Below are 26,111 nucleotides of genomic sequence, written 5' to 3'. Positions count from 1 at the left end.
TTGTTGTTCTTCCATTAATTCAGCCAATATTTATGGAGCGCCTGCTACATACTAATCAGTAGGATGCCTGTTGAGACAGTAAACCCATGGTGAATAAAACAGACACAGCCCTGCCTCACGGCGCGTATGTTCCCCACTAGCTCTCTGTCTACCAGACTCTGCTGAATCCCTTCTCTCCCAGGTCGGCTCATGCTCTCTGCTCAGCGCCTCGTGTTCTGGAGCCCGGTGGAAGGGCTCACAGTTGTGCCAGACAGCCAGGAGCCAGCCTTGACCACTCCCTCGCCTTCCTTTTCCACAGCAATTCACCAATCCTGGCCATTTCCCTTCCTGCCGGAGCTGCCAAGCCCTCCCACTACTCTCCCCCTCTGCTGCCACGACCCTGGCACAAGCCCTCATCATCTCTCGCCTTGACTTCTTCAGAAGCCTCCTAACTTCCTGCTCCGTCTTCCCTTAGTCCGCTCTCCACTCAGCAACCAGGAAATTTTTTTAAAAAATAAAAAATCCTGTTTTTCATTTTTTGTTTTTTTGGTGAGGAAGACTGGCCCTGAGCTAACATCTGCTGCCAATCTTCCTCTTTTTTCTTGAGGAAGATTGTTGCTGAGCTAACATTTGTGGTAATCTGCCTCTATTTTTTGTATATGGAATGCTGCCACGGCATGGCTTGATGAGTAGTGCGTGGGTCCACACCCGAGATCTGACCCCATGAACCCTGGGCCACTGAAGTGGAGGCGCGAACTTAACCACTAAGCCACCGGGCCAGCCCCCAAAACCTGTTTTTGTGTCATTCTTCGGCTTAAAACCCTGTAAAGACAGTCCAGCATGGTGGTGCAAGGCCTCACCTCTGGATCCAGCCCACGTGGGTGTGTGGCTCACCAGCTGGGTGACCTGGGGCACGATTATATAGCAGCTCTGTATCTGTTTCCCCACCTGCAGAAGGAGGATGATATAATATCCACTGAACAGGGTAGCTTTGAGGATTAAATGAGTTAGCATATGTGAAGTGCTCAGAACAGTGCATCGTCCTTATCATCATCATCGTCGTTAGGATAAAGACCAAACCCCTGACCCCAATCTTCCAGTCTTGGCTGTCAACACTCGCCCTGCTGCTCTGTGTTCCAGAACCCAGTCCCTCTCTGCAAGGTCCTCACCACACTTGCCCTTGCCCGAGCTCATCTCGCCATTGCCATGACTGCCAGCTTTGCCTTTAACTCAACTCGTCCCTCAGAGCTCCTTCAAGACCATGTCTGCAGTGAAGCCTTCCCTCACCCCAGTCTAGATCAAGTCTTGTTATGTTCCTTCAGAGCATGTGTCCCATTGAACTCAATTAGGATGCGTATATAACAGTCATGCCCCGTCTACACTGTGGGCTCCATGAGCATTCCCAGTGCCATGTACAGTGCCTGTAACATGCTAGGTGCTCCATATATATAAAACCTTTGTAGTAAATAGGGCTTATCTAAGACCCATCTGAGAGAACACTTGTTGTAAGCCATGTCTCATTCAGCAAAATTCCAGTATGAATTAGAAGGTTTGGCTGTATGCATGGATTTGATTAATGGTGGTATTTGACATCAACTCTTCACCCTGTTACTCCCATTTCCCAAAACTTCCAAGGGCCCTGCTTAGCCTCTACCAAGTGCTCGGCATGGCAGGAAAAGAACAAGGATAATATCAAGACTTTGGGGCCTTGCCAAAGTATTTCACCCTATAGAGTTGCTAGCTGTGAGCAATCTCCACTTCCCAAGGCCATTCCTAGAGATTCCAGTGAGTAAGTAGTTGTCACAAACACTTATTGAGCACTCACTGGATACAAGACATCATAGCAGCTGTTTCCTACATGCGACTAAACTGGAGAGGGGGTCAGCTTTTCAAAGGAGAGCCTGAAAACCATGGAGGTTCACCTCACTAGGATCGAGCGATTCTTCCTTTGTGGGCACCTGACACAGTGGCTCCAACATATTTTATTATGTGTTTTAAGTCTTATCTATTAGGGAAACATACTAAATTATTGGAGTGAAATGTCATATCTGGGATTTGCTTTAAACTATCCCAACAACAAAAATGGTAAGGAGAACAGATGAGACAAGAATGGCAAAATGTTGGTAACTAAAGCTGGGTGAGGGATGATGGATACATGGACAGAGAGTGGGTGAAGGGATTCATTAGACTAGATTCTATTTTGGATTGTGTGTGAAAATTTCCATAACAAAGTTTTTAAATAGCCTCAAAATAGCAAAATAGCTAAAATTGATAGAACTGTAGGAATTCATTGACAAATCCACCATTGTGGTGGGAACTTACAACATACTTCTTTCAATTACACGTGGATCTAACAATCAAAGCTTAATTTCATGGGCACAAAACTTAGCACCCAACAACTAGAGCATACAAAATCTTTAGAAACACACATGGATGGAACATTTATAGAAATTGATCATATACTAAGCCATAAAACAAGTATCAACAAAATTCAAAGAATCTGTACCATATAGACTATGTTCTTGGAACACAATGCAATTATGATATAAATCAATAATAAAAAGACAAATAAAACTGTCTAAATATTTGAAAGTTTGAAATGCATTCTAAGTAACCCATAGGTCCAAGAAGAACTGTCTGATAATGAATCAAAACTTGTGAAATGCCGTGAAAACAGTACTTGGAGATATATTTATAGCTTTAGCTTTATTTTATTTATTTATTTTGTGTGTGTGTGTGTGTGTGTGTGTGTGTGTGTGTGAGGAAGATCAGCCCTGAGCTAACATCCATGCTAATCCTCCTCTTTTTGCTGAGGAAGACTGGCTCTGAGCTAACATCTATTGCCAATCCTCCTCCTTTTTTTTTCCCCCAAAGCCCCAGTAGATAGTTGTATGTCATAGTTGCACATCCTTCTAGTTGCTATATGTGGGACGTGGCCTCAGCATGGCCAGAGAAGCGGTGTGTCAGTGCGTGACCGGGATCCAAACCCGGGCCGCCAGTAGCAGAGCGCGCGCACTTAACCACTAAGCCACGGGGCCGGCACAATAGCTTTAGCTTTAAATGCTTATTTTTACCTGAAAATTAGTGAGAAAAGTACACATCTTCAGACATTGGAAAAATAACAGCAGAAAAACTTTTTAAAAAATGAAGGAAACAGATAAAGAAAAAGAACAGAATTTTATGAACATGAAAACCAAAAATACGTTCAAGAAGACTTATGACGTCAAAATTAATTCTTGGAAAAGGTTGATGAATTTGACAAAATATCTGGCATGATATATGAAGAAAAAATAGAAAGGACAAATCGATGGTATTAAGAATGAAAATGGGACGTAACTTCAGATAGAGTTTTTTTGTTGTTGTTGAGGAAGACTTGCCCTGAATTAGTATATGTTGTCAATCTTCCTCTACTTTGTATGTGAGCTGCCGTCACAGCGTGGCCACTGATAGACAAGTGGTGTGGGTCTGTGCCCAGGAACTGAACCCGGGCTGCCGAAGCAGAGCGCACCGAACTTAACCACTAGGCCACTGGGGCTAGCCCCAGATAGAGGTTTTTAAAAGTTAAGAGAGCAAGAATACTATGAACAATTGTATGATGTTAGATTTGAAAACTTAGAAATATAATCATTAGTAGAAAATCTTCCTACAAAAAAAATATCCAGCCAAATGGTTGCCGTGGTAAGTGCCATCAACTCTCAAGTAACTTATCCCTCCACTCTTATACAAACAGTTCTAGAAATTTTTTTTAAAAACAAGAGGAAACACTTCTCCCCCACCCCCACCATGAGGCTAATACATTGATACCCAAACAAGACAAGGATCAAATCAAAAAGGAAAATTCCAGGCCACCTCACTTAAGAAATGCCTGGCACATTTGCATTTCATTTTTCTTTCTCCTTCCCTCTAGAAATTGGTATTTCAATAGACAAATATCATATTAGCCAACATTTAATCACTTAAGTGCAAATTTCCTTTTTTGAGTTAACTCAGAAAAACTTGGGCAGACCAGTCTAATGCTTAGAATTGCTCTCAAGGTCCCATTTATTTCACCTACTTAAAGAAATTATTCTTGGTTCGACATTTTTCACACTGTTCTTAGTTTCAAGCAAAAAGAGAAACAAGTTAAATTAACTAAGTTTTTGTGTGTGTGTGTGTGTGTGTGAGGAAGATCAGCCCTGAGCTAACATCCAATGCCAATCCTCCTCTTTTTTGCTGAGGAAGATCAGCCCTGGGCTAACACCCGTGCCCATCTTCCTCTACTTTATATGGGACACCGCCACAGCATGGTTTGACACGCGGTGAGTTGGTGCGTGCCTGGGATCCGAACCTGCGAACCCCGGGCCGCCGAAGCTGAGGGCGTGAACTTGACTGCTACGCCACCGGGCCAGCCCCTAAATTAACCTAAGGTTTTATGGAGATAGAAACAAGTTACCAATTTTGGTTGTCAATTATCCTCTTCAATCCTGCCTGGGCTGTCAGGATGGGCTAGGATCCCTTCCGGGAGGGGGAGTGGCTTGGAGGGGCCTGGGCTCAACCCAAGTTGAGTGCCTCTGAATTAAGTAAAAAGGGCATAGCTGCTTTGAAAGCCCAAATACCAACTCCCAGAACAGTTCCCTACGATTAGGAAGTGCCAGGCCCATAAGTCTCCATAAATATTTGTTGAATAAATGCAATACAAGGCAGATTTATTTCTTATTTATTCTCTCCTCTGGGGAAAATGGAGTCACAGGTAAAGTTTATATTTCTGTAAAATAATTAGATAATATACATTTCTAGGGAAAAATGCTGAGCTACATTATATAATAAGATACCTTGATAAACTCATAACTTAATAAAAGCCAAAAAAGAGAGGGAGAAGGGAAATTTAAGCCTGCTAAATGATAATGCTTCTTATTATTTTCTAGGTATAATCTAGGAATCCATTTTCTATTACATCAGAAACAAAAGCCACAGGATAGTAAGCATTCTTGCTTTAAAGACCAGTGTCCAATAACATCAAATTAAACAGCTATACATTGACTACTCTAAATTAAATGAGTGTCAGCGTTGAGTTGCATAGGTAGAATTTTATATGAATGAAAAAGTCTCAAGGAGGTAGGTAAGCCCCCAGTACAAATGCTATGGATGACATTTATGAACTGACTCTCCATCCATAATATCAAGATAAGTGGGTGGGAATGAGCAGCTAGGATAAAATGTATATCTGGAATTCAATTTTGATGTGTCAATGCCAGCAGAGATATAACACAAAGTAATCAGTGAGCTAGAATATGTATGACTAGGAGAAAGGAAAAGAACATTTTCTCCTGAGTCTTGTTTCCTGTGATGAAATAATTGGCCCCTCATGAGTGAGTGTGCAGTACAGATTGGGTGTAGAGCTAATCATTGGAAACGAACTCGTTCTATTAGGTTGATGTCAATGAAAGTCATTACTGAGGGTCAAAATGATTGACTATGGGCAATTCTGTCTGGTTCAACATAATACATCCCTGAGCTATTGATCTGAATTTGATCCATGTGGCACTGTGTGTGGCTTATCTGAAAGTGGCATTTAGCTATCTTCATGTCTAGAAGACCATTGAGCTGTGGGCGAGGAGGCAGCAGCAGAAAGCAGCCGAAGAACCAGACAACACAGAGCAGGATGTGACTTAATGACCACAAAGACCTAGTTAGTAATGGCTAGAAAGACCAAACACACTGGTTCAAAAGCCAAGATGTACAAGATAATTAGAAGAGAAAGAAGCGAAAAGAGATAGAGAGAGTAGGGAAAAAGATGATTGTTTTTTTAATGAACGGGAAGGAAGGGGAGATGGAGGTGTGCCATGGAGGATGGAGAGCAGCAGACCCACTACAGGGATGAGAAAAAATAGCTGAGGTGGACGCGAGAGGCCAACTCCAACAACACTGGGGGCCAGGGCAAGTGGTCGACATATCCCCTTAGGGTCTCATAGGTGCTTATAGGTCTGTGGGGACATTGGGTGAATAGACAAGCTAAGCCTGTCCCTTCAGTGGCCTCTGGGGGCAGGATGTGTTTCACAATGCCCCATTGTAACAACTAGGGGCTAAAATGAGGCTGAGATGACCCAGACCTGGCAGAGGGCAGAGCTCTAGGTGGCCAGGCATAGCTTCCACTCCCACTTCGGGGAAAGCAAAGGGCAGAAGCAGAAGAACGCTGCCAACCCTACAGGAGAAAATGGACCTCTCTCCAGTCCTTGAAAATGATGAGAACAGGAACACATCTCTCAATACATCATCTACTCAATCATATTATGTATCACAAAGAAAAATATCAAGTCGTCTTTAGATTGAGTCTACCAAAGGCATAGATCCCTGCCTCCCCATGACAGCGGATGGGACTAGATCCTGACAGGGAGTCTCCTAAGGGGATCAGAAACACGGTTCTCTCTCTATGGTGCAGCCCATGGGTGCTGCCCACCTGGGGTGTCCGAAGCCAAATCACCATCATCCCCAACAATCAGCACTGCACCTTCAGTCACCAGAGCCAGATAACTGAATCACCCGAGATATCTCCTCCTTTCCCACCCAGTGCCAGGCTTGTAAATTCCACCTTCTAAATGTTCTCCATACCACTATCCCTTGCGTTCCATCAAGACTTTTTGCCTGGACAACTCTAACAGCCTCCTAACTCACCTCATTGCCTCTGTTCTGCCCTCCTATTCCCCAGGAACCTTCCTTCTAAAACTCATTTAATCCAGCCACTCTCTGCCCAAAGTCCTTAAATGGCTCCCATTGCATTCAGGACAAAGCCCAAACTCCTTATCATGGTCCAGGTCCCCCATGGGTCCTCTGCCGACTTGACTACACTCATCCCTTGCCATGCTGAAGCAGACCCTGTGTCCACCCGTGCTGAATTATTACTGATTTCTCAACACACCACTCTCACATGAGCTGTGTTTGTACATACTGTTCTCCCACTTGGAATTTCTCCTCCCCTTATCCACTCAGGGAACTCTTCATTCCTGGTTTCTCAACACAGGCATCACCTCCTCTATGAAGTCTTTCTAGATTCACGTACCCTGGACTTACCTCCACTATAGACTCAATCACATAGCCTGGCTCCGTTTACACGAGTCTCCCCCACCAGACTGTGAATCCCTAGTGGGCTGGAACTGATTCTTACTCGATTTTGAATTTCTAGTACCTCATATTGTCTGGGACAAATGGGTATTTAATGTTTATTAAGATTAAAATGAAATTAAAGTGCTCAATTCTGCCCCAATGTTCAATTGAAAAATCAAGATCTATCTATTATCCAGTGTCATTGGCCCAGCCGCCTGTGGATTCTGATGAGTGGCGTGGGCATTTCAGTGTGAGAGATGGCATTTGTGATGATGGTTGATGAGAAATGATCAGCAAACCGTGAAGCCAGGAAGCTTCATGTATACTGTGTGACTCAGCTCTGAGCCCAGAATCTCACTTGATGAAAGTGGTGAAGTCAGAGCGTCTGGTCCTGCTGACCAACATCTCAGCTGCTGGTGCCCGTAAATCAATCTCTTTTGAGTCTCAGCTTAAAGGACAGGTTGGCTAGACAACACTTAAATTAAACTCCGGTGGAAGGACATTTTTATTGCTCTAGATCTTTCACAATTGTTACTTACGAACGACCAGTCAAAGCATAGATAGACAAAGGCTATTTTCTGTCATCTTTGCATGCTGTCAGTGACAGGTCATCTCAGGACTACATGCTTCCCTCAGAACGCTGCCCTTTCCTGCAACAAGGCAACCACAGAGCTGCCCTGAGAGCTGAGCAGGTGATGGCAAGTCCCTCGCCACCCCCTTGCCCACCAGTGTCCCTCAGTGATTGCATCCACAAACCAGAGAGCTGGTCCTTCTATCGAACACGATTAGATAAAATTTCCCTGACACGTTTAAGTCATCACAAAGCACCACTGTTAATTTCATTAAAAGACACGTGGTGCCATTTTTGTGTCATTTGTGGCTGAAACCGTGCTAAAATTAAATGTGATGGAAAGTTTAGGAAAAACTGTGGCTTTGTGTGAGATTTCCAGAAGTGTCTGGTGATGGTGAAGAAGAAAGTGAAGGCTTACAGGGACTAGATATGCCTTGAGCCCTCTTTAGAAAAAGATGGAGTATTAATAATATGTTAAAGACCCTGCACCAGGGGTCAGGAAGACGGGGTCTAGTCCCTGCTCTGCCCACCAACTGTGCTGTATTGTATTAGCCACTTAATCCTGTTGGGCCTCAACTTCCTCATCCTGCAGTGTTGATCTCATATTCTGTTCGATGGCTTGTAAGCCTTTTCTTCAAATGCTCTAGTGTGGATCCATGAAAGGGGACAATAGCTCTCCCCGTGGCCCCAGTGTTGTCCTGGATCAGCTAGCACCCTTCCCTCTGAGCCGAAGCTACTCCTGGGGCTGAAAAGGGGCCAGGATTTTATTCTCTTAAGTCTTATTTACTCTCTACCATCAAGCAGCAAACCTCATGGGTTCAGAGGTTCATTCTGTGAGCAGGGTGTGCTGAATATTCTCTTTGGTCCCCTTCCCAGATCCACGTGCCTCCCTTCTCCATCTAGTTCTGTGTCTCAGAAGCCTGGCATCTATGAATTGCATCACACGGCCCCCTTGATCCCTGGGTTCCCTTCAGGTTTGGTCAATGGGAGGCATTGGCATGAGATTGGCAAGACAGAGGACATGAATACTGCTGTTCATGAATATATATGCATGAATATCACTATCTATTACAACTGTAGCTAGAGTCTAGAAGTTTTGGCCTTACTTGTCCTTAGAGATAGGGTATATCTTCAATGCGTTGTGTGATGCTACATGAAATCAGGGAAATAGAGCTGTTTCTTAATGGAGCTACGATACCTCAATCTCCAAACACCATTGTTCTTTGATGGGGCGCCTCCGTAGAGGCTGTACCCTATGCTGGGTGAAAGTGAATTCTCTGAAGTCAGACACGTCTGGGATAAAATATCACTCCTGTTACTTGCTGTGGAATTATGAGCAGATACTCAACCCCTCTAAGCTTCAATTATATCAAAATGGCAATAAGAATAGTAGCCACCTGAGATGGTTAGTTTTATGTGTCAACTTGACTGCCACGGGGTGCCCAGATTAAACATTATTTCTGGGTGTCTCTGTGAGGGTGTTTCTGGATGAGATTATTTAAATCGGTGGACTCAGTAAAGTAGATCACCCTCCCCAGTGTGGGTGGGCATCATTTCAACTGTTGAAGGCCCAAAGAGAACAAAAGTTGGAGGAAGAAGGAATTCGCCCCTTTTTTCTGCCTCACTGATTGAGCTGGCACATCTTATCTTCTCTGGACCTCAGTCTAGAACTTACACGGTTGGCCTTCCTGGTTCTTAACCTTCAGACTCAGAGTGGAACTATGCCACCAGCTTTCTTGGGTCTCCAGTTTGCAGAAGGCAGATTGTGGGACTTCTCAGTCTCCTTAATCGTGTGAGCCAATTCCTCGTAATAAATCTCTTTATATATTTATATATCCTATTGGTTCCTATTAGTTCTGTTTCTCTGGTGAACCTGACTATTACACCACCTCATAAAACTGTTGAGATTACTGAACAAAACACTACCATGAGGTGCTTATCACAGTGCCTGGCACACAGTATGTGCTCAATAAAATAGGTCTATTATTGTAATTATTGGTAATAAAACTACTGTTAATAATATATCCAGGGAGTATCTCAGTTAAGAACCAGAAAACTTATTGCGTGATTTCTTTGAGAGCAGAGACAGAAGTGCACATTTGGCTGTTTGTAATTCAGCAATAGTAAATTGCACCACCCATATTCATTGCCCTTCCCATCTCATCTTCTAGTTAGATTTCCTCATGACTTTCCTTTATTTTATCCCTCTTAGAGGATGAAAATGATCTGAAGAGTATTTTTGATTTGATGATTCTTTGCAAAATCCCTTATGTTCTCAGAAGGAGCAATGCCCTTTAAAATCTAATCAACAAATAAACAAGCCAGTGACCACAGGGAAGCCTGCACAGAATGGAAATGTGTGTCACTTGGAGGTCTCTTATGATTTCATATTTTAAAAAGACAGAGATGCAAAGGTTTATTTTTATTTTTAAGGGGTATTTATTTATTTATTTATTGCTACCAACACCTTTTAAAGATGCATCAAAAATATAAAGATTTACAAACTATGTATTCAGTTCATTTTCATTTAGACAATGTTCAATTAGACAAAGCTTGTTGGTCTCAAATATTTTTGAAAACCCCATTAACTTGATCTTGATTTTTAATTGAACATTGAGGTAGAAGTGGGGCACTTGAAATTTATTTTAATCTTTAGAAACATGAAATATCTGTTATGTCCCAGACAATATTAGATATGGAAAATTCAAAATTGAGTAAGAATCAGTTCCTGCCTTAGGAGTTTATAGTCTAGCGGGAAAGACACATGTGTAAACAGATCCCAAGGATGTGATTAATTCTGGAAGTCTACCCTATCAGTATACTAGGATATTTTCACCAGGTTTAACCAAATCAGAAAAGGAGCCCACTAAGTTTCTAAGAGTCTTCAAGGCAGCATTTATGGTTTTATTGATGGCAGGTTGATGGTATTAGGTTAACTTTTTAGTCTGGGTGAGACCTATTGTTTGAGTTCCCCATCCCAAACGTGAGACTTGAGTGTTGTCCAGGTAGAAAGGAAGCATGGACATACCCTTACATGCCTCTGTGTTCCCTCAGCTTCCTGGAGTGGCCTCGAGCTCACTGTAATTATCTTAAAAGGTAGATATTAATAAAATGCTTATCCATTTGACTTTATGCCTACAGACTAATTTTCATTGGTGTTTGCGTAATCCCTTTTAGTATCTCTTATTCCTGGCTGGATGTCTGTTTGCAGGTAAAGTTCACAGAGTGTTAACGTTATTCAGTCAATCAACAGGGGCCCAACGAGGAAGAGGCAGCCTTGTTGGTAGAACAAGTGGTTACCTGCTTTGTGTGACCTGAGAGGCATTAACAGGAAGGTCCCTCTGCCACAAACAAGAGCCTCCTTTCCAACACATATTAAACTAGCAGCTGTTGCCCGAAATTCCACCACTAGAGACTCATTATTTTGATTTAGCAGGCATCCTCCTTTAAATGTCAATTCCAGGTTAAATCTGGTTGATAAACACACGGGGTTCATTAACTCTCCTCTCTACATGTTTGAAATTTTCCACGATAAACTTTTCTTTTTTCATGTTTACACTCTTTTTGACCTAGCAATTTCATTTCTGATCCTAAGGGTATAATCTGAAATTCAGAGATTTGTGCATGAAGATATGCGTTGCAGCATTATTCATAGCAAAAGCATCAAAACAACTAAGTGGCCAAGAATAGGGGAATGATTAAGTCAATTATAGTCCATGCCTGAGCTAGAACACTGTGCAACATTAAAAGTGATATTTAAGAAGGGTTTGTGTAATGATGTGTCACTTATATTCATAAGTGAAAAAGCAGGACCCCAAATAGTTTATATGATACAGTTCCAGCTGTGTAAAATGTTAAGGATTGAGGAAAACAGAGTTCTAGGAGACAACAGAAAGCCCTGGGTGTGACATGTGGAAAGTAATATGTATGCTGTTTCTGTGCTCGACTGCAACGAAAGATGTACCAGGACCAGGCACAGAGTGAATGAGGACATTTATACACACACACTGCCCTAGAGTTATTTTGTTTTGTCTTATTCTTCTTTTTTTTTTTTTTGTGAGGGAGACTGTCCCTGAGCTAACATCTGCTGCCAATCTTACTCTTTTTGCTTGAGGAAAACAGTCCCTGGGCTAACATCTGTGCCAACCTTCCTCTATTTTGTATGTGGGATACCGCCACGGTGTGGCTTGAGGAGCAGTGTGTCGGTCCACGCCTGGGATCTGAACCCGTGAACCGCAGGCCGCTGAAGCAGAGAGTGTGAACTTAACCATTGTGCAGCCAGGCTGCCCCTGCTCTGTCTTATCCCTAAATGGGAAGTGGAATAAGCCGCGTGGCAAGTGCGAGTGGGCCAGCCTGGTGACGGCTGCGTCAATTACAAGGAGACTGGATGGGGCGGGACTAATGAACTATCTGAATGGAAATGACCAATCCTGCAGAGAAATGGTTTCTGCTGTCACATTAGCAGTGAGCGGCTGGGTATTAATGTTGGCAGGGAGAGGGTCTCTGATAAACCAGTGAGTGTGGTTTGAGTTTGTGCCTTTCCAACTATGGTCTAAGATATGGAGAGAACCCAGCCAGTCACTAAAGAGACTTGGGCAGTAATTTAATGTAGTACACATATGACAAGAAAAATGTTTCAAAATGTTAGCAGTGATTCTCTCTCGGTGATGGATGTATGGATGATTTTCATTCTCTTGCCTAAGCTCTTGTGTGTTATATAAGTTTCTATAATGAGAAAACGTGGATATCAGTAATCTTGTGGGGAGGAAATATGTAAATGTCCTGGGGGAGTCAACCCATTAGTGAGCACTTACTATGGACCAGGCATTGTATTAAGTGCTCTACAGAATCCTCTCTGCAAACTCATGAGGTAGCCAGCATTATCATTCTCATTTTACACATGAAAGGAGCCAAAATTTAGAGATATTAAGTATTCAGCATTAGCTCACATTTCTAACAAAGCGGTAGAGACAAATCTTTCTGATTAGAACCTGTGCTGTTAGCCACGACTGAACGAACATGCTCTCTTTCTCGTGGTTCTGTAAGAGCATCACCATAAGATAGTGGTCCTTTCGATGGGTGAAAAAGTAGAAAGGGTAATTTGAGGGCGTTCAACTGACGTGTATTAAGTACCATAGGACACGGCCAAAATGAAGGTGGAGGGTTGAACACACATTACTTTTGCTGAAACCCCAGTAAAACCCCAGTAAAGGGAATTTTTTAAGCACAATAAGAACAGAGAGAATGGGGAAAGAGAAAACAACAACCAATTTTCACAAATCATAAAGCAAATGAACAAATATGTGAAACTTAGACCCTTAGCCGGCAGCCAGAAAAACCAAAACCAGCCCAATCTGCACCATGGATTTCTCAAACATTTCAGGAAGCAGCAGCAGCAGCATCCTCTTTGGAAGCGAGAGTGAAGATGCTGCAAAAATCAGGAGGCTGGACCACTACAGACCACCAGAAAGGCTACAGGTGAGAGACTGATGAGATCAAGGTTAGTAAGCACAGCAGCAACTGGAACTCTCACGCATTGCCGGGGGGAGTGTAAAATGGTACAACCTAGAACGGGACAACTTTGGAAAATAGTTTGGCCATAGTTATTAAAGCCAAATATACGCCTAATGTATAACCCAGCGATTCCTCTACTAAGTATAAACCCAAGTAAAATGAATGCATATGCCCCCCCAAAAAACATGTACAAGATTGTTCATATTCATAATAACCCAAAATTGGCAAGAGTAGAACACACAAACTGTACTATCTCCATACAGTGGCATGCTATATAGCAAAACACCCCAAAAACTACTGCTCCATGAAACAACATAAAAAATGTTACAGACATAATATTCAGCAAACAAAGCCAAACACAGAAAAATGCATACTGCATGATTCTATTTATGTAAGATTCAAAAACAGGCAAAATATATTTACAGTGATAGAAGCCAGAATAGCGGTTACCACTGAGAGGAGGGTGGCTGGGAAAGGACAATACACAGTCTTCTGGGGTGTAGGAAATGACCTATATTTTCATGTTGGTGGTGGTTACATGGATGAATATATATATATAATTTGGATAATCTATACATTTAAAATTGTTCACTTTGTGTATGTTATACCTTAATCTTCAAAAAAAAAAACAAGAGGATTGATTAAAAGTTTGAGAAGCAGTTACATTTCCAAATCTTTTCCCACTTTGCAACCAGGCAACTTCCATTCCCTAATGCTGGCAGGAAACTAGAGGTTGATCCTGTAGAGACTATAAAATAGAGGGAATCTGGACTGGGACATACTGGCCACAATTTTGGGCAGGGAAGCTGTGCTGAAAACAGGGGTATAGAAGACCATCTCTGAAAATAACCCCAAGACAACTGCACTCCTCCCTATACGGGCATGCTGCTGCTCCCATCAAGAGGTCGAGTCATGTTGACTCCATTGAATCTGCACTGGGCCTATCTTCAACCTATAGGATGCAGATAGTGACATCCTGGGACTTCCAAGCACTGGCATTGAGAAGCCCTGTCAGCCTTCACTATCTCCTTCTGAGAACTTCTTGCCATGCTGTGAGGAAGCCCAAGTAGCCACATGGAGAGGCCGACATGGAACAGAGACAGGCCCTTTGCCCAACAGCCCAGCTGAGCTCCCAGCATCCAATCGCCAGCCCTGTGAGTGAGCCATCATGGAACTGGATCCTCCAGCTGGGTGGGCCTCCCCAGCTGATGTCGTATAGAACAAACACAAGCTGTCTTTCTAAGCCTAGCTCAAACTGCAACATTGTGAGTAAATATATGATTGTTATTTTAAGCCACTAAGTTTTGCAGCACAACAATAGATAGCCCAAACAAAGGGGAAGAGACTATGAATACTAAATGCATAAGGACCCCTCCCATCCTTCCTCCTCCATTCTGCTTCCAGAATGCTGGCAGCCAGTCTTTCACCTTCTCGTAAGAAACGAAAGAGTCCTTCTCTACACAATTGGACTAGTTGTATCAGTTTTCTAATTGTGGCAAAACAACCCATCTCAGAACTTATTAGCTTAAAACATCAACATATCATGATTCTGTCTGTACGTTGGGCTGAGGTGGGCATTTCTTCCTCCGTATGTTCTTCCTTAGTGTTACTCACGTGGCTGCCTTCAGTTGAGAGCTGGGCTGGGGCTGGAACATTAAGATCCCCTTGCTCACATGTTTGGCAGTTGGTGCTGGCTGTTTACAGGGGGCACCTCAGTTCTTCTCACACAGCCTCTCATCCTCTACGGCACACCGTCTCTCCAGCAGCAAAGCCCAGACTTCCTTATGCAAAGACTGGCTTTCAAGAGGCTGACAACAGAAGGTGCAACTCCTCTTAAGCCTGGACAAGAAGACGTACAGTGTAACTCCAAAACCAGTCTGGATTCAAGTTAAGGAGAAATGGATTGCACTCCTTGATGGCAGCAGTGGCGCAGTCACGTTACGGCAGGCTGCCCTTTGGACACCAATCTAAGAGGAAAGAGCTAACGATATTGACATGGGAGTTCCTCAAGAAGTAGCTCAGCCATATGATGGACAACAGAGGCCCCTTCCTCTGGGGCCTGTTGTTCCAAGTGCAGGAAGAAAGGGCAAACCCCAATGTGCAAGCACTTTTCAAATCTCTGTTCACATCCTGTTGGCTGCTGTTTCATTGGCCAAAGCCAGCCACTTGGCCAAATTTAGAGTCAGCATGGAGGACTACATGTGAAAATGGGGGAATTCTTGCATCTGTTTGTGCAAATAATCTGTCACATGCAGAATTAGGCTGTGAGCACATGAAATGCTCAGAATTTCAGGGACTTCTCTTGGAGTTAAGCATTTCAATTTAATATTCAGACCATTTTCACTTTAGCCCAGCTGACAATTATAGGCATAAACCCTCTTTCATTTGTCATTCAAAAGAAACATTTTGAGTATAACATAAAGCAAATATTTTGTGTCTCACATGGAGAAGCTGACTGCCAGCCCACCTAGACAACCAGATCTAGGTGATTAGTTGAATATTTTATTGCATTAGCTCTAATTTACTTATAAAAATAAATGGGAAAATGAAAAAGGAAGATGTTAATGTTAGGGATAATAAGGCCACATTTCATAAATGTAATAAAACCAAGACAAGGAGTAAATCACTAAGTGTGTATTTTGACTTGTCAAGCTAGGGGATATTTGCCATATTTGTGCTGGATCGGAAAACGTTCTTCTAATACAAAGGAGAAGAAAATTTCACGACACCATGGAAATGGGAATTTTGCCAGCCATGTAGATGAGTGTTATTATGTTGGATGACCTTATCTCAAAGACCAGGAATATGGTACATCATTTTCCCAAGGTGGTAAAATGAGAAGTGATACCGTGAGAGGGACTGGGTTATACATAGATACAGTGACTCTCTTCCACATCCTGGCCTTCAACTCTCTCACTAAGAAGTTCACCATATTAAAGGAGCCTCCACATAGTTGGACCCATTTTCTTGGTGTAGATGGAAGTTGACACCACTCTTCATTATGGGTTTTCCCCGTTGGACACCATCACCATTTCCAAGTTCGTTTTCTGAGGCACCTTAGTAGGGTCCACCCTAGTAATGTACTATTTAAATTACTTGAATGAAAAGAGAACTAACAGACCCTGCATTATGAAAACTCCCCACCCAACACTCCCAGCCCTCTCTGCCACCCACAAGACTCCTTGAAGAACTGGACCTCAAGATGAGAAGCGACATATTTCCTCTTTTGTTAGCTCTGAGAAGCTTCCAGACTGGATGAGAAGCCAGAACTTTTCATCTTGTGGGTAAGTAAGAAGTGGTTTAGCGTCTTGCCACAGAAAATAGATAATGTTTCACTTGCGATCTTGGGTCTAGAAAAATGTTCTGCCTTTGGAAAAATTTTCAAGGAGACCTCGTTACATGTCCTGTTGCTTTATTTATTGAAAGTTGTTATAGGGGCATCTATCTTACCTTCACTTTCGCACCTCTGCTTGGGCAAGGAATGTGTGTTTTAAGTGGTAGTATGGAACTCACTGAAATGCTTTAGCATGCTCAAAAGAGATGGTGAATTGTGTATTAAGGGGCTTAAGGTGAATTAAAATAAGAAAGTTTTAAGAAACAGAGTCTGAAGCCAATGTGATGTATAAGCAATTTGTCATTAAAAATGAATAAAACAAAATCTAAAAAGATGAGTGAGTTTACTGAAGTTGCATAGCGAATTAACAACCTTTTTTACAAGCCACACACCTCATCTCCAAAATAAACACATCAGGGCAGTTAAATGCCAGGCTCACAGTGAAAGAATTGTGTGTTTTATTCACAGTCAAAGTATCTACAGGTCAGTATTTTTCAACCAGCGGCTTATGACCAACTGGTGGGGGGCGGGGCCATGAAACCAACGTAGTAGGTAACAACCAGCATTTTAAAAGAAATGAAAAGGACTATAATTATAAAGTATCAGATGCTGCATGTGGTGAATATTGATTTCTGAAACTTGGCTCACTTCCCTCTATCTCGCTGATGTAAAATGTATTTTTCACAGTGGGTCATGGCCAGAAGTCCCTCAAATCAGCATTGCTAGACACTTGAAAAAAGCCAGACACAGAAAGGCAAATACTGTATGATCTCACTTGTATGTGGAAGTTACAGTAGTAACTCATAGAAGAAGAAACTCATAGAAGCAGAGAGTAGAATGGTGGCTGCCAGGGGCTGGGGGGAGGGGAAGATGGGAGGTGGTGGTCAAAGATGTTAAAAAACAAAATTCAACGAAGTAAATTTAAAGATCAAATTGGCTTTATTTGATGATTCATGCATCAGGCAGAATCCCATCTAGCAAACAGAAAGGAGCTCCAAAGAGCTTTACAAAAGGAAAGGTTTTTGAAGGCAGAGAGGGAGTGAGACAAGGAAGTCGTGAACAGAAAAAAAAGATTCTTTCGAGCAAGTTCACCTTCTTTTGAAGGACAAAAGGGGTCTATTAGGAGGATTATCTCACAGCGCTGATTGAGAAATTCCAGACTGATCAGTTAAGATTACTTTCCTGGGGGAGGTTGAAACTGCAATTAGATGAGGTATTAAGTCACATTTTGGTGACGTGGGCTTAGCTCAAGTGACTCCATCTTGGGCCTACTGTCTCTTTTTTAACCATTACCCCTTTTTGATCAGACTCTCATGTTAACTGAGAGATGTGATGAAAATTTAAGGCATTAGCACCACTCTCAGCTACTGCTCGCAGCTTTTGGGGATCCTTTGCGTGGTATCCATAGGTCATGACATTTTTTGTTTAATCACTGTGACATTCACAGGTCACATCTTCAGGTTCACAATCTCTAAGTCAGACATTCTCTTTGTTCCTTTTCTGATGTTCCACCCTTAGCGAGATCATTTGTTTGGTGGTCAGCAGCTGGCAACATGCATTTAAAGCTTGTGAGAGAACACAACACACCAGGAAGATTGTTATGATTATCATGAGCAGGATAATTCCCAATGTCTGGGGTGCATCTCAAAGCCAGGGTCCACAAGACTCAAACCAATCAAAATCAAACAAGTCAAAGACAGACCCAATTGAAGGAGTCACCTTTTTAAGCCAAATGTCTTGCTCAGTGATCTTATGTAACTGAGTTTCAACTTCCCCAGAAGCGTTAATCCAGGAGCAGCAGGTGGTGTTCGCCACAGCGCAGACACCTCCCTGCTCAGTTAAAAGATAATCAAGGGCTTTCCTATTATCAAGAACACTTTGGCCAGAGAGTCTAAGGATTTTTACTGGGCAGGTTGTTGCTTTAGCAGCAGATTCTACAATCTTTCCAAGAGTTAAGAGGAGGTTTCCAATCAAAGCTTCATTTATATTTACCTCTAACCAAGAAAGTAGGGTTCTGCCAAAGGAAGAGAATCCTGAATCATGAATGCCTCCTAGTAATTCCCGTTTGAATCTGTGGCTCAGGACTGGAAAGGTGACAGCCTTGGAGGCCGGTGAAATTTAAGTGTCTGTAGACCATACAGATGGTTTTATTCTGGTGATTTTTGCCTGTGTCCCTTTCTTTGCATAGATCCTGGATGCAAAGTTCCCTAAGTTTGGGGTTGTTAACCAGAGACAGGGAAAGGGACCAGGGGGTCTCTAGCATTATGGACAGATGTGTTTTTTGATGACAAATGAAGCAGTCTGAAAAGTGACCCCCCTTAGCAATGGCCTAGGAGATACAGATGATGGCATTATCTTTCTAGGCCCATGTCAGAATAAAGAAAGGAAGAGAAGAGGACAGGGTTTCACGTTTAGTTAAAGTATGAAGTCTTGATCTGGCCTCTTGGGAGGAAGCAAGTCTTCCTTGGTGTTGGCTACTTCTCTTCCTCGTCACTTTGCTTAGGACGTCTTCAGCATCTGTACAGGACCAGGTGTCAGGTGGAGGCTTTTTCATCTGTGAGAAGTGTACCCAAGCCTCAAGTCCCTGGAGTTTGACTGCCAGCTGGGTGGTGAGGAGGAGCTGGTACAGTCCCTTCCAAGGAGATCCAAGGGCAGTCTTTGTTCTGAGTGATTCCGACTCAGAGGGGTAGGAGAAAATTAGAAATGCTAGTTTGGAGATTCATAGCCAGATATTTTAGGAAACTGGAAGAACTGAGGATCCAGTCCAGTTTACAGATATATAGCAAAACCTCAAAGAGATAATAGGATTAGAATCTTATGTAGACAAATATGCAAGCATAATTTTTCTCTCTATTTTTACTCCCCTTTTATCAAAGATAATCACAGTAAAACTAATTGCTTTGTATTAAACTCATCCGGATTATTTTCATAAGTGCAGGAAGAATAGTGATTGACCGTATAAGCTCTTTTTAAGACTGTTTGCTGGAACTTTGTAAGCAAGATATCAGGCTGATTTCTCCAAGGGGCTTTATTGGCTCCATAAAGCCAACTTTAGTTTCTTAAAGGTTTCTGGGCATCTCCAAATCTATGTACATCTCCCTGAAATATGGCATTCTAGTCAAAGCCTTAGTAATATAACCAATGTGTTCAATTGTGTTCTGTTACAAGGATAACAGATTCTTACTGAACTTATGCAAATAACTATATTGCCCTAAAAAGAATACTCATGAGTTTCTGAATTGTGGAGAGATCAAGTAGGGAGAAAAAGTAAATGATTCATCTTTATTTAAAAGGGTGTACTTTACCAAATTGCTGGTATTCATAGACACCTTAGGAGAAAATGTTTCCTTAAATCTGGAAAAATAAAATATCAAGGAACTGGTAATATTTCAAAGAAAAAGTTATTAAAATTTTAATCATCCTCCTCAGTTTAGTCAGTCCCGTGTGATTAATTTTTGTTCTGTGAGAATCCAGTTTTCCATTATTTCTGGAAATTCTTATCCAGTTCAGTTTTATGATTTTAAAGTTATTAAAAACTTGAACTTGTCAAAAGCCCTTTCCATGAATCTCCTTGAAGATGAAGTACTTTTGTGGGAACACTTTTGCAAAACATCAGAGTAAAACAATAACTGTCTGTGAAAAGTCTTAAAGATGCTCTTTGTTAAAGATCTGATGGGAGTTCATTATAATGGAATTGACAAGGAAATTTGGTTATTTCTGTAACATGCAACATTTTAAGATAATAACTGGAATTATGACTGATAACATTATACCAGGATGTACTAGACATTAGGAATTTCATATAATTTCTGGAACACTTATAACATACCTGTACCTATACGAATACTCCATAAAGGAGGCTTTGTACTAATTCTTATTTGACAATGCTTCCCATATGATTTAACATATCAAATAAGCCTAATTAGTTTAACATCTCCCATTTTGCAAGGAGAGAAAACAAATCTTTTGAGATGTTCCAGGAACCCTCTGGAAAATCCCAAAGTTAATTTGAGGTCAAAAAGACTTCATTTAGAATTGATTTTTGGGAAGTTTGTCAAAAAAATAAGAACGGTTTTTGAACACTTGGTCAAATAGGATCATAGGACACTGTGTAACAATACCTAGTTATCTATTTAACCATAGTGACAACTAAAGACTTCACATGCAAGTATAGAATGTTACCCAATTGTCAAAAACCTTAACTCTTTTAATAAAGAAGGTTCAGTAGTAATCAAAGACCTGATAAAGATAGCACAGGAAATTATTTTGACAGGTCACAAATTCTTTGTTTTCTAAGCAGATTACTTAAGAGGTAAAGAAAAACCTTTCGAAATCTCTAATCAGGAGCAGACTAAAAGTCTAAGAAAACCTTGTCCTTTTATCAGATGAAAGAAAATTATGTTCTAGTTTTACATAAGTACATTGCTGATTTTAAAACTTAATTTTATGTCTCTTATAATAAATTCATTTGATTTTAGCCAACTTTACACAATGCAAGATTCTCTCTCTCCCTTTCTCTCTTCCCAATTTTCTATTTAATTAGTCCTTATTCTCTTCCTTCCCATCCTGAAATAACCAGCCTCACTTTAGGACAAAATTACTTTCTTTTCCCTCAGAAAATGCATCTCCATTCATAACTTCTCCTATCAAAAACAGATACCCTACTTTCCTAGCTTACAGACATGTTTCCCTTATTACTTCTAGTAGTTTAAATCACATATGTTAGAATTTTTTAACACTAAAAAACCTTAGTTTTTTAGTGAAAATAAAGAAGTAAACAATTATGAACTGTCTTTTATAATAGCATTCTGTGGCTTGGTAAATTTATAAATACTGTTGATAATTTTTGGAAACGTGCTTTCTTGTAGTAAATTTCTCAGTGTGGCACAACACATGTCTACTAATAGGCCCAAATATCTTGAATTCCTTTGTAAAGCAAAATGTGGATAAACCTATGTTCAGTAATTAATATTTCAGTATTTTATCTTATTTAGAAATGATCTAAATATTCAATGCATTTAACTTAACTCATCATTTAACGTAACTTAGCAAAACTGTAAAGTTTCAGGTTACCAAAAAGATTTGGGGAAGCTATTTTAAAAGTTCACATAAAACTTTTTATCCTACTTAGATCTATTTAATTTACTTGTTCTTAACAACCATGTTTAGACTACCTCAAAAACCTTCATGAGAAGAGTCATAAGACAGAACAACCAAACCGAATTGGCAGTCCAAAACAAATGGGACAAGAAACAAAGGAAATGCAAAAGAACCAGAAAATAAGTGACAAAACAGCAACATTAAGCCCTCATATATCAATAATTACCCTAAATGTAAATGGATTGAACTCTCCAATCAAAAGATACAGAGTGGCAGGATGGATTAAAAAGCAAGACCCAACAATATGCTGCCTTCAGGAAACACATCTTAGCACTAAAGACAAGCACAGGCTCAGAGTGAAAGGATGGAAGACAATACTCCAAGCTAATGGCAAACAAAAGAAAGCAGGTGTTGCCATACTCATATCAGACAAAGTAGACTTCAAGATAAAACAGGTTAAGAAAGACAAAGAAGGGAAATATATAATGATAAAAGGGACACTCCATCAAGAAGACATATCACTTATAAATATATATGCACCCAACATAGGAGCACCAATGTACATAAAGCAACTATTAACAAACCTAAAAGGAGACATCAACAACAACACAATAATAGTAGGGGATCTTAACACCCCACTTACAGCAATGGATAGATCATCCAGACAAAAAGTCAATAAAGAAATAGTAGACTTAAATGACAAACTGGAGAGATGGACCTAGTAGACATATACAGAGCACTCCATCCAAAAACAGCTGACTACACATTCTTCTCAAGCGCACATGGAACATTCTCTAGGACAGACCATATGTTGGGAAACAAAGCAAGCCTCAATAAATTTAAGAAGATTGAAATCATAACAAGCATCTTTTCAGACCACAAGGCTATGAAACTGGAAATGAACCATGAAAAAAAAACTGGGAAAGTGACAAAAATGTGGAGATTAAACAACATGCTACTGAACAACCAATGGATCATTGATTAAATTAAAGGAGAAATCAAAAACTATCTGGAAACAAACGAAAATGATAACATGCCATATCAAACCATATGGGATGCAGCAAAAGCGGTCCTGAGAGGGAAACTCATAGCGATACAAGCCCACCTTAACAAACAAGAAAAAGCCCAAATAGGCAACCTTAAATTACACCTAACAGAACTAGAAAAAGAAGAACAAACAAAGCCCAAAGCCAGCAAAAGGAGAGAAATAATAAAAATCAGAGCAGAAATGAATGAAATTGAGACCAAAAAAACAGTAGAAAGGATTAATGAAACAAAGAGTTGGTTCTTTGAGAAGATAAACAAAATCGACAAACCCTTAGCCAGGCTTACTAAGAAAAAAAGAGAAAAGGCTCAAGTAAATAAAATTAGAAATGAAAGAGGAGAAATTACAACGGATACCATGGAAATACAGAGGATTATAAGAGAATACTATGAGAAATTATATGCCAACAAATTGGACAATCTAGAAGAAATGGATAAATTCGTAGCCTTATACAACCTCCCAAAATTGAACCAAGAAGAAATGGAGAATCTGAATAGACCAATAACAAGTAAAGAGATTGAAATAGTAATCAAAAACCTCCCAAAAAATAAAAGTCCAGGACCAGATGGCTTCTCCAGTGAATTTTACCAAACATTCAAAGAAGATTTAATACCCATCCTTCTCAAACTATTCCAAAAAAAAAGAGGAAGATGGAACGCTTCCTAAATCATTCTACGAGGCCAACATGACCCTGATACCAAAACCAGACAAAGACAATACAAAGAAAGAAAATTACAGGCCAATATCGCTGATGAACATTGATGCAAAAATCCTCAACAAAATATTGGCAAACCAAATACAACAATACATTAAAAAGATCACACACCATGATCAAGTGGGATTTATACCAAGGACACAGGGATGGTTCAACATCCGCAAATCAATCAACGTGATACATCACATCAACAAAACAAAGAATAAAAACCACAAGATCATCTCAATAGACGCAGAGAAGGCATTTGACAAGGTACAACATCCATTTATGATAAAAACTCTCAATAAAATGGGAATAGAAGGAAAGTACCTCAACATAATAAAGGCCATATATGACAAACCCACAGCCAACATCATACTCAACAGGGAAAGACTGAAAGCCTTCCCTCTGAGAACAGGAATGAGGCAGGGCTGCCCACTCTCACCACTCCTGTTCAACATACTACTGGAGGTTTTGGCCAGAGCAATTAGGCAAGAAAAAGGAATAAAAGGAATCCAAATGGTAACAAAGAAGTGAAACTCTCACTATTTGCAGATGACATGATTGTATATATAGAAAACCCTAAAGAATCTGTTGGAAAACTGTTAGAAACAATCAACAACTACAGCAAAGTTGCAGGGTACAAAATCAATCTACAAAAATCAGTTGCATTTCTATATGCTAATAATGAACTAACAGAAAGAGAGCTCAAAAAGATAATACCATTTACAATTGCACCAAAAAGAATAAAATACCTAGGAATAAATCTTACCAAGGAGGTGAAGGACCTATACAATGAGAACTACAAGACATTATTGAAAGAAATCCATGATGACATAAAGAAATGGAAAGATATCCCATGCACATGGATTGGAAGAATAAACATAGTTAAAATGTCTATATTACCTAAAGCAATCTACAGATTCAATGCAATCCCAATCAGAATCCCAATGACATTCTTCACAGAAATAGAAAAAAGAATACTAAAATTTATATGGGGCAACAAAAGACCCTGAATAGCTAAAGAAATCCTAAAGAAAAAGAACAAAGCAGGAGGCATCACAATCCCTGACTTCAAAATATACTACAAAGCAATAGTAATCAAAACAGCATGGTATTGGTACAAAAAACAGACACACAGATCAATGGAACAGAATTGAAAGCCCAGAAATAAAACCACACGTATACGGACAGCTAATTTTCGACAAAGGTGCTAAGAACATGCAATGGAGAAAGGAAAGTCTCTTCGATAAATGGTGTTGGGAAAACTGGACAACCACATGCAAAAGAATGAAAGTGGACCACGTGCTATCGCCATTCACAAAAATTAACTCAAAATGGATCAAAGACCTGAAGGTGAGACCTGAAACTATAAAACTCATAGAAGAAAATATAGGCAACACACTATTTGACATTGGTTTTAAAGGAATCTTTTCGGATGACATGCCTACCCAGACTAGGGAAACTAAAGAAAAAATAAACAAGTGGGACTTTATCAGATTAAAGAGCTTTTATAAGACAAATGAAACCAGAATCAAGATGAACAGACAACCAACCAGCTGGAAGAGAATATTTGCAAAACATACATCTGACAAGGGGTTGATCTCCATAATATATAAAGAAGTCACACAATTGAACAACAAAAAAACAAACAACTCGATCAAAAAATGGGCAGAGGAAATGAACAGACACTTCTCCAAGGAAGATATACAGATGGTCAATAGGCACATGAAAAGATGCTCAACATCACTAATCATCAGGGAAATGCAAATCAAAACAACACTAAGATACTACCTCACACCTGTTAGAATGGCTATAATCACCAAGACAAAAAACAACAAATGTTGGAGAGGATGTGGAGAAACAGGAACCCTCATACACAGCTGGTGGGAATGCAAATTGGTGCAGCCTCTTTGGAAAACGGTATGGAGATTCCTCAAAGAATTAAAAATAGAGATGCCCTATGATCCAGCCATCCCACTACTGGGAATCTATCCAACGCATCTGAAATCAACAATCCAAAGAGGCTTATGCACCCCTATGTTCATTGCAGCATTATTCACCATAGCCAAGAAGTGGAAGCAACCTAAGTGTCCCTCGACTGACGATTGGATTAAGAAAATGTGGTATATATATACACAATGGAATACTACTCAGCCATAAAAAAAGACAAAATCGTCCCATTTGCAACAACATGGATGGGCCTGGAGCGTATTATGTTAAGTGAAATAAGCCAGAAAGAGAAAGACAAATACTGTATGATCTCACTCAGATGTGGAATATAAACCAACACATGGACAGAGAAAACTGGACTGTGGTTACCAGGGGCAGTGGGGGTGGGAGGTGGGGGGTGGGGGGTGGGCACAAGGGGTGAAGGGAGTCATATATATAGTGATGGACAAACAAAAATGTACAACCCAAAATTTCACAATGTTAGAAACCATTAAAACATCAACAGCAAAAATAAATAAATAAATAAATAAAATTTCACCTTAGGAAAAAAAAAAAAAAAGGAATAATGTCTAAATTTTACCTTGCCAGGCATATTTCTTCCCATTTAAATCAATAGCAAAATCTTCAGGGTAGAAGTCAATTATACTAGAATCCTGTATCAGGGAGAAAAGCGAAGATTCAAAACAAAAGTCACATATTTCTGTTATAAAGAATTTGATACAACTTTCATTCAAGTTATCAGGCCTGATAAGAAAATGAAGTTTCATTCCTTTTAAAAAATGTTATTAAGATATCAGGTCACTAATCCCGGGCCTAGTAAAAACAAAATTCACAATTTTAT

At 40.4% G+C, this 26,111-nt stretch overlaps 1 long non-coding RNA gene across 1 annotated transcript; it reads right to left on the bottom strand.

The window, feature by feature from the left end:
- Nucleotides 1–16: 16 nt before the first annotated feature.
- LOC131402912 (uncharacterized) lies at nt 17–25,936 on the bottom strand. The gene is made up of 3 exons (XR_009219065.1): nt 25,851–25,936; nt 840–927; nt 17–67 (listed from the first exon to the last, which is right to left on the bottom strand). It is a non-coding gene; the product is annotated as an uncharacterized LOC131402912 (long non-coding RNA).
- Nucleotides 25,937–26,111: the final 175 nt, after the last annotated feature.

Source organism: Diceros bicornis, unplaced genomic scaffold (assembly GCF_020826845.1).
Source record: "Diceros bicornis minor isolate mBicDic1 unplaced genomic scaffold, mDicBic1.mat.cur scaffold_339_ctg1, whole genome shotgun sequence".
Taxonomy (NCBI): Eukaryota; Metazoa; Chordata; class Mammalia; order Perissodactyla; family Rhinocerotidae; genus Diceros; species Diceros bicornis.
Note: the sequence above shows the minus strand (reverse complement) of the source record. Positions and strands in the feature narration are given on the sequence as shown.